Raw genomic sequence first — 9,773 nt, 5'->3', positions numbered from 1 at the left:
CGTGCGTTCCACTCGCTGACTGTTCTAGGGAAGAAATAATTTTTAAACACGTTGGTTTTGCAGATGTATTCTTTCAATTTTTTAGGATGATTTGCACGCGTATTGCGCCGAATAACGGATTCGATATATATAGCTTCTGGTTTATTCCTAGCTTAGAATAGTAGAGATGATGCATGTACTTCAGCCGGTCATAAAAGCGACGTAACTTCAGAGCGTCTAAATTAGCTTTTTGCGCTATAGCAGTTGCTGAAGTGTGCCAACTGTACGAACTATAAACAAACCTTGCTGATTTTTTGGACGTTTTCGAGTTTGTTAAATGGCATCTTGCCCTATCAAGTCCTGGAGAATCAAGGGACAAGAAGTGGAAGCTGTGACAGATTTTCTCTTCTTGGGCTCCAAGATTACCCCGGAAGGAGACTGCAGCCATGAAATTATTAGTCGCCTGCTTCTGGGAAAGAGAGCCTTGACCGCCTAGTAAAGAGCAGAGATATTAGTCTGTCAACCAAGATCAGTATAACCCGTGCTATGGTCTTTCCAGTTGTGATGTATGGATGCGAGAGTTGGACTGTGAAGAAGGCTGACCGCCGAAGAATTGACGCGTTTGAATTGTGGTGCTGGCGGAGACTCTTGAGAGTTCCTTGGACTACCAGAAGATCAAATCAGTCGATATTGGCGGCCATAAACCCTGACTGCTCATTGGAGGGTCAAATTCTAAAGTTAAAGCTCAGATACTTTGGTCATCTGATGAGAAGAGAGGAGTCGCTGGAGAAAGATTTGATGTTGGGAAAGGTAGAGGGTCGCCGGAGAAGGGGTAGGCAGCGAACGCGATGGTTAGATGGCATCCTCGAGGCGCTGCAGATGAAGTTATGTGATGTTAGGAAGATAGTCATCATCATCATATCATCATCAGCCTGATTATACCCACTGCAGGGCGAAGGCCTCTCCCATATTTCTCCACTTAACCCGGTTCTGTGCTAGCTGCATCCACTTGACCCCTGCGAACTTCTTAATCTCATCCGCCCACCTAACTTTCTGCCGCCCCCTGCTACGCTTTCCTCCCCTTGGAATCCAGTTTGTTACCCTCAGCGACCATCGGTTATCCTCTCTTCGCACTACATGTCCTGCCCATGTCCATTTATTCTTAATTTCCACTAGAATGTCGGTAACTTGAGTTATTTCTCTGACCCACTCTGCACTCTGCGCAGAATCGGCAATGCGAAAAGTAAAGACGCAGTATACTGTACTAATGGGCGACTTCAATGCCAAGGTAGGGAAAAAACAGGCAGGAGACAAGGCAGTAGGTGACTATGGCATTGGTTTTAGGAATAGCAGGGGGGAGTTACTAGTTGAGTTTGCAGAGCGCAATGACTTACGAATCATGAATACCTTCTTCAGCAAACGGAAGAACCGGAAATGGACATGGAAAAGTCCTAACGGAGAGACTAAAAACGAAATCGACTTCATAATGTGTTCAACCCCGCCATTATTCAAGATGTAGAGGTAATTGGGAAAGTGCGACGCAGTGACCACAGGATGGTGAGGTCCCGAATTAGCCTAAATCTGAAGAAGGAACGCAACAGATTAGTGAAAAAGAAACCCATCAATGAATTAGTGGTGAGGGAGAGGGCAGAAGAGTTCAGGATCTCGCTACAGAATAGGTATTCAGCTCTAACTGAGGATGGCGACATTACCCTAGAGGCAAGGAACAATAATTTCAGAGATATCATTACTGAGTGCGCGGTAGAAGTAGGCGGTAGGATAGTTAGAGAGGATACCGGTAAGCTGTCTAAGGAGACGAGAGATTTGATTAAGAAACGCCAGAGTATGAAAACTTCCAATCCAACAGACCAGATCGAATTGGCCGAGATATAAAAGCTAATCAATAAGCGCAAGGTGGCCGATACAAGGAAGTATAACATGGAGAAAATTGAGCATGCTGTAAAAAACGGGGGAAGCCTTAAAACGGTAAAGAAGAAATTGGGCATAGGCAAAAACCAGATGTATGCGGTAAGGGACAAGGCGGGCAACGTCATCACTAATATGGAAAAGATAGTGAAAGTAGCCGAGGAGTTCTACACAGGTCTCTACAGTAGCCAAAGTAGTCAGGACCGTAATGAGATTGGCGGTAGGGAAAAAGAGTCAGACGTTCCACCAGTGACGAAGATAGTGAGAGACCGGAAAGCGTGGCGTGACATGGTCTATAGGGTCACGAAGAGTCGGACACGACTGAACGACTGAACTGAATATTCGTCTTAGTATCAGGATCCCATACTGCAGAAGCATATTCTAAAAGTGGCCTAATAAATGCTTTGTATGCTAGAAGTTTTATTTTTTGAGTAGACTGGCGTAGGTTTCTTCGCAAGTAACCAAGTTTTTGCATCGCCTTTTGTTTTTCAATGTAACACACATGTTCATTCCGTCTCAGATCAGAGGTTGGAAATACACCTAAATATTTATAACATTTTAATGGATGCTAGCAGGTGACCATTAATGAAGTAGGGAAAGGTTAGGGGTTTCCTCTTACGAGTGATTGTCATTGCTACTGTCCTCTTCTTATTTATTTTCATTTGTCATGTTATGCACCAGTTTTCTATGTTAGCTAGCAATACATTTAACTCAGGCTGGTCATTTGAACGTTTAACTTTATTGTAATTAATGCAGCCATCTCCGAAAAGTTTTATTTTCACGGATACATTCCTGATATCGTTAATAAATACTAAAAACAAGAGGCCCCAGAACAGAGTTCTGCGGAATGCGCGACTGGACCGGCCGATAACTGGAACACGCACACTCTATCGACGCGCACTGGTGACGCGACGAAAGATACGCCGCTATCCAGGAAAGCAATGTGTCACATCCAAGAAGTGGTTGCAGTTTTAATAATAGCTTTCTGTGGGAAATGCAGTCAAACGCTTTCTCAAAATCTGAAAAGATAATATCTATTTGGCTCTATCTATAACTGCTGCAAAATCGTGTACTGCCTCAAGTAGTTTTGCGACCTTTGATACCCCCCTTGTGGAAACCGTGCTGCCGAGGTTCTATGTATTCGTGTTTTTCAAGATGAGTGGATTGTGAGGTCCGTTTCTTTGAATCTTCTGGCGACCTTATTCTGTGGCTTATTCAGAAACAGCAATCTAAATAGATGACCAGACTGACCAAGCTAACAACGAATACTTTTATGTACAGACATGGACGGGACGAGAGTTGAACGAGCAAGTGGGACGATGGCAGAACACAAATTGTCAAAAAGTCACCAAGTTGTTGGATGGAGAAGCCGGTGCAGACACTCCGGGTAGTCAGAGTTTTGAAGGGTCGGTGCAGTAGGGCCTCAGTAAGCCCAGCGGAAGGCTAGGCCACCGGACGGGGCCCAGTAGAGGCAAGAGGCCTCGGGTTGCCTTTCCACGGCCGATGCGTCAGGCCTCCCCGACGTGCCTGCACTGTAAAAACAAAAACACCTTATTAGGTGTTTTCGCATGTCTATAACTAACACCCATGCACCCTTGAAAAAAAGTGCCTTCAGAGTGCCAGTACACCCTCAAAGATGGTGCTTCGGTTGGTCATAACACCCTTCTATGGGGCCAATGCACTGGGGTGTTTTCATCACCTTTACACCCTATTGCAGGGTGGAAGCAGTGGCATTGCACCCTTACACCCCTTTATAAAAATCAGTGCGGATAACGTCCATATATTGCATTCCCTAATTAGGAATTACTTTTGCCACTACACGTTCCTTAATGCTTTTCCTATGTGCACATTTGCAATCAAGCTTAATGGTATTCCTTTTAACCACCTGTAATGCCAAATGAGCATGTAAAGAGATGCTGCATGCCATTATTTTGACATCTCGAATGGCCCATGCCAGTATGATTGTTTTTTCAAATTCACAGAGCATGTTACAAAAAATGTCACACAGAAGGAAACTGGAAGTCTTTTATTCGGCATAGAAGGGTCAGGGTTCGGGCTAGTGGGTGCTCGGGTGCTGGTGGAGGGGGGGGGGGGGGGGCAGGGGGGCACTTGGGTTTTGTTTCTTCATTGATGCGCTTTATGGAACCTCATTTATTTAACAATACTGCCACTCTCTACCGAGAGTCTAGCAGACGGGCAAAAACATACATGGTATGTATGTAAATAGCTAAAAAAATGAAAGAAGCAAAACAGTTCCAACAAATGCGGACAACAAAGTATACAATTTTTTTTTCAAAAACAGAACCGAACAATGAACACAACAGCATGGTGACATTTCTGAAAAAACAACAACAAAACGTTTAGTCGTATGCAACAATAATCGCAGTACACAATATTAATACTATGCTTTGTCAGTGTCAACGCGTGCGCTTGCATAAAATTCGGCCTTAAGCGATGAAATAAAGCGTCGTGCAGCGCATCTTGGCTTCGACACGCAGACGCCCAAAAAGAGGTGCTCTATAAGCAGCACAAATTGTCGGACCCCTTGTCATATGTCAGATTGAACAGCCAAAATCGACCCATTATTGGAACAATACCCTAAGTAGAGTCGATGACTCGAAGAAGCTTCCGCTGCTGAATGAAGGGGAAATGCTCTTCAGCTTCTTTGATGCTGCTCCCAGTATATCCGACGCACGGCGTGGCAGGCTTTTCTTCCTGTTCCTTGATAAAATTGTGAAAGAAGTGCATAACAGAGCAGCTGTATAAATATGCACTGCACCTGGCAAGAAGCAAATTCAACATATTTTCTACTCTATATTTAGAATACGCCAATGCCTTTTTAGTGTACAGCATTGTGCTGAAAAAGGGCCCTATCGGAAACCACTGGTGGTTATCTCACAATTCACAATGCAGAGTATACTGTTATGGTTGGTTCAGGAGGCACAAAGCCAGCAGTCTGATCAAGTCATAAATGAGAGCACATAAGGTCAACCCATTTTTATTCATGCAGCATGCTGTTGCATGGTAATTTTAGATTATGCAAGCTATTTTATCAAACAAAAATGGCTACACTCATCAAAAGCACCTGGGTTAGAGAACTTCAATGCTGCCCCACGAACTTTTCATTTCACATGAACTGGAATGCTTATTATGATAGTTAAAAATGTAAATAAACAATAAACAGCACTGGAGCACGGTGTTTACTACTAAAATATTAACAGCTGGCTCAATTGAAGGCTTCACACAAGGCCTACAGCATACCCTGCACTGGCCAAGTAGATACTGCAGAACCAAAAAAAAAAAATGTGAAAGAGCATACTTAGTGATGGGGCACTACAAAAAAAAAAAAAAAACAAAGTTCATGTAATACATAACACATAATGCATTTCTGAACTCTTGCACGTTTTCTTGTGCTAAGTATGAACCAGCCAAGCCCTAGGTCATCGCAATGCTTCCTGAAGTGTTTACATTTAAGGTTTAGTAACAAGGAAAAAGTGTTCTCGCTGCTCTATGTGGCAGTTCTGAAACTTCATCCCACATTATTCATTGAAAGTGTACACTGGAGCTTTGAGTTGAGCAACAATTACATGTGCAACAGCAGAGCATTACCAAACAACCAAACAGCAGAAGCTCTAAAAAATGTCAACACTGAAGCATGGCATGTTAAAACATTTTCCACGCATAGCACATTGTATGCATAGTCATCCAGAACATCAGTGGTGAGCCTCAAGAGGCGGCAGGAAGCTCAAGTGTTCAAAAAGTTGTAATCGTTATAGCGGCAGGCAGTCTGAGCACTTTGAAATATTAAAGGTTCGAATACTAAAAATATGTTGACTAACTTGAAATGCAAAAAATAACAATTTGGATTTATTGAGAATGTTTACTATAAATGAGAATGTCTATGACAGTGCCACATGGTTAATGCGTGAAATGTTAGCATCTGTAGTTGAAGGCATTATATTTATACAGCATTAACCTTGTACAACAGCAGTATTTTCTCCCAACCAATGTGGTAAACCTAATCTCAGAAGAATTAAAATTATTACGTCATTTCAAACTTGTCTAGCAAATTACAGCATTTTTTTAAAACAACTATTAAACTGCATTACCCACCTTCAGAAGCCTGTAGGATAAGACAATGTGGCAAATATTTCTTTTGAAGCTGTCTCAGATTATATATTCCAGACATTAGAACATGTTAGGTACTAGCATGCATGAGCAGGTTGAGAGACCCCTTTCCAGCAAATGCTAAACCCCACCAAGCTGCTTGCAAGAGCCATCTGATAAAGCACTGCTGGTGCACTGCAACAGAGTGCTTAGTCAAATGGCACACTGCACCAATCTTGACATTACCAGTGCTTCATCAGGTGACTCTTGTATGCAATACGACGTGGTAAGCATGTGATGGCAGGAGTCTCTTAAAAGTGCTTTTGATTGTACTTACAGTGCAAATAATCTTTTCACAGCAAAGAATTCACAGTTGTGATGAAAACTTGTGTAGTATTTCTATTTGAATTATGAATCACTAATACATATTACAAGTTAGACTGTAAACCATTTTAGAAACAAAGAAAATTCGCTAATAGTGTCAGTTTCAAGTAGGCTTCCTGAATATTCAAATGACAAATAAAAAACTTACAAATGATACAAACAACATCCAGAGCTCCCGGCTGGTTCCCAATGTTTGCCTAGAGTTGCAGAATGCATACTGTCTGTACATCTACAATAGAAATAAGCAACACAACAATGGTGTACCTCCTTGCAGGTAAAAAGAGACAGCCGAGTTTTGAGGCGATAATTTATTGTCTAATTTAGGAAGGCGAATAAACAAAATTGAAAACATGTAGAGGCACGCAAACTGAAAGCCAAACATCTGACAGCCAAAATTAGCAAAGCAAAGGTATCACCTAATTCTCTGCTACTAGTTGAACAGATTCGAAAGGGCTGCACCATTACAATGGAGAAGAACAATAGGTAATTTAAATTTAGCTAATGCGAAAATTGTTACATATGAAGAAATGCACAGGCTAGTTATGGTTTTATTATTCTTTCTGATGCTCAGCCATGTTTTTAGTATATCTATAAGACAATACAAAATGGCAAAAATGTAGGCATTTAGCGAAAAACTGCCAATTAGATAGCACATGCAGCAAACAGAAGGAAACAGCTGAATACTTACGCTTCTTTCTCCTTTCACGCATTCCCTCAGAACATACTTCGAGCACCCGGGCAATGTCCTTTTTTCTTGCACGAATGGTGTCCTTCAAAACCAAGACAAGCGTCTTGTTAAGGCCGATTTCAACTGCCTCTTTGCCGTCCTTCTTGATCAGCAGGTTGACGTCATGTACGAACTGCGAGTTTGTGTGAATGGTAGCCATAAAGAATTCATTTTACTCAATGTTTCAAGTAACTGAATATGAAAAATTATTGTACAAAAGCTAAGGCAACTGATGCCTTTGTACATATCTGAAAAAAAAAAAAGCTGGCATTAGCAAACAGTAAATACAAATATTTACTAAGGTTAGAAAACTGCAAAAACCATCAGTATTTTGCCACTCATCGCCAAATTGCAAGCAATATTAAGGAAAGTCTAATATAAAAAATAACTAAGCAAAAATTATGATCCTCCTTCCCTCAACTTGGCACACGGCTGAATGGCAATAAAATATGTAATATATCTCTAAACTAAGGGTCCCCGCTCAGGTTTAAAAAGTAGGCTTCAATTCTTAGAGACAATCTACAGACATGCATCGTTAGCATATGAAAGTCAAATTGTTTTCTGGGCCCTTTAAATCAGTAAACTGCTTTCAACACATATATTACAAATTTTTTAATAACAGTCAGTCACAAATTTGCCTGCAATATGCGCACTGTGATGAGCAAAGAAGGTAAACATATGCGACTAAGGCTATGATAACCGCTTCATATGTACATTTAAGCAAAAGACAAAAAAAAAAGTAAACATCTGGTCAGAATCAAACTCTGTAATAGCAACATCCGGTACAATATTTGGCCACGGAATTCAAGCTGTCGACCTCTACTTGAATGCTGAGGCATCAGTATCGAATATCCATTTATTCTAGTCTAAAGACACTACAAAAATCAAGTAATGCGGTCAAACAGTTATGTTGAAATGTGACCACAAAAATAATGAAAACTGGATGGTTTGAACCACATCAGCTGACTTAGCACGTGTACAAGGGCCTTAATTGAAGTCTTGCTGAAAATAAAATACGTACCTAAATGATTCTTCGAGAGCGAAAGTAAACGCCATAACAAAAGCAGCATAATAAAAATGCAAATTCACACTCCATGCAACCGCAAAATATAGTCCCCGTAAAATGAAAAATGCTCCCATTGTGATTAAAAAAGGCAAATCCAAACGCGGGGAAGTTAACATAGGCTGACGATAGCGGCATATAGTTTACGCAGTTTGGAATAAACTATTATGCAACCAGGCCGGCCGACCAGCGCACTTCGATGCCGAGAGCACGAGCGCAGAGGCGTGCCGCGCTGAACGGCCGCCGAGAACGAACATAGCCTCCTCGAACAAAAAGTTTAAACAGAAGGGCTGCGGGAGGACGCTCCCCGAGCAGCAGGACGGTGCGCGCCTATGCTCCGAGTAAATAAAAAAAAAAAAAAAAAGGGGGGGGGGGGGAGTGTCGCAGCGCTCCGAGTGAAAGACGACGACGAAGCATGAAAGAGGTTTCAGGAGAGCGAGCGAAAGTGTAAGAGATAAGGGAGGAGGGGGGAGTCGAGAGTGCTAGAATTAAGGTAGTACGCCAACATGGCCTTGCCGCCCGAACGGAAACGGTAGAACAAAACCGAGTCCTTGCGAACTGAGCGCAAGTATCAAACTGTCAAGAAACGAAAATCGTTTCGTGAACCTCCTGCGCGTACAAAATGCAAGGATAGCACATACATTATTTCTGTTCAAGAAAGTATAGACTGATGTCCTTGCGCGAAATCTGCGTAACTCGCTGCGACATCTACCACATGTGCGATGTCATTTTGGCAGCCAGGTGAAAACAAGCGCGTGTCTCACGTTTTCATTTCAGCACATTCTGGAGCGTTCCGGCACAAAAAGACACAGAATGCAGCAATCCGGTAGGACACTGTTCCCACAAAGCGCAATATGCGTGAGAATAGGCTTACCTTTACAGACGATTGCGTCAGCCGCAAAGTACGCTGTCCGCCTTCGTATCACCGGCACCGAACCAACCAGTGCGATTTCAGCGCGAGTGCAATGTAGTCGGCGCATATACCTCTTAGTCACGCAGAAAAAAAAAAAAATCGTCCATGCCTTCTTCTTTCAAACATCTCAAACATAAAGCGGTGCAGCAGTCCTTCGGCCTGAGCAAAGCAAAAAGAAGCCCGGACACTTGCCGACACGATAAATGCCCGTTTGCGTTAAACACCACATATAGAAGGCACTTCACAAGCGTACACACTTCTGTAACACATATGCATGGGAAATGCAACACATTTCACGAGGGTACACAATCGAAGAAGCACATTCAGCATTCGCCGAAACGTGGTCGAAACGCACCCCACAATGCTAACGGCCATATTGTGAAATTTGAAAAGAGCGTTCGTAGCTACCGGCGGCCTCCTGGCGGTGAAATTTTGTTTCAGTTTCTGTTTCATTTCTAGAAAGCACTCGTGTGTAATTTTAATTTTAGCGTTACTTTTGGTGCTTTATTTAGGTGTTGGGTTATATTAGCAGCGCCGCTTGTGCATAAAAGGCTACGAAGTCACGCAGCCATATACCACCAGCATGTTAGGTGATATTGCTTGCCCGTAACACCCTAAGGCATATTCTCCAACCAAAGCACCCCTTTGGCATGCAAGAGGTGATTTCCAATGGC

The 9,773-nt window shown here is 42.4% G+C and overlaps 1 long non-coding RNA gene across 2 annotated transcripts; it reads right to left on the bottom strand.

Moving 5' to 3' along the window:
• Nucleotides 1-4,175: 4,175 nt before the first annotated feature.
• On the bottom strand, nucleotides 4,176-9,515 carry LOC146187914 (uncharacterized). Of its 2 annotated transcripts, XR_014707163.1 has the most exons (4): nucleotides 9,061-9,515; nucleotides 7,085-7,166; nucleotides 6,545-6,625; nucleotides 4,176-4,626 (listed from the first exon to the last, which is right to left on the bottom strand). It is a non-coding gene; the product is annotated as an uncharacterized LOC146187914 (long non-coding RNA). The 2 variants fall into 2 exon arrangements; XR_014707162.1 differs by lacking the exon at nucleotides 9,061-9,515 and having other exon boundaries at nucleotides 7,085-7,237.
• Nucleotides 9,516-9,773: the final 258 nt, after the last annotated feature.

Source organism: Amblyomma maculatum, chromosome 5, assembly GCF_055883805.1.
Source record: "Amblyomma maculatum isolate TAMU_Amacu chromosome 5, ASM5588380v1, whole genome shotgun sequence".
In the NCBI taxonomy this organism is placed as follows: Eukaryota; Metazoa; Arthropoda; class Arachnida; order Ixodida; family Ixodidae; genus Amblyomma; species Amblyomma maculatum.
The sequence above is the reverse complement of the archived record's forward strand: the minus strand, read 5'-3'. Positions and strand labels throughout refer to the sequence as shown.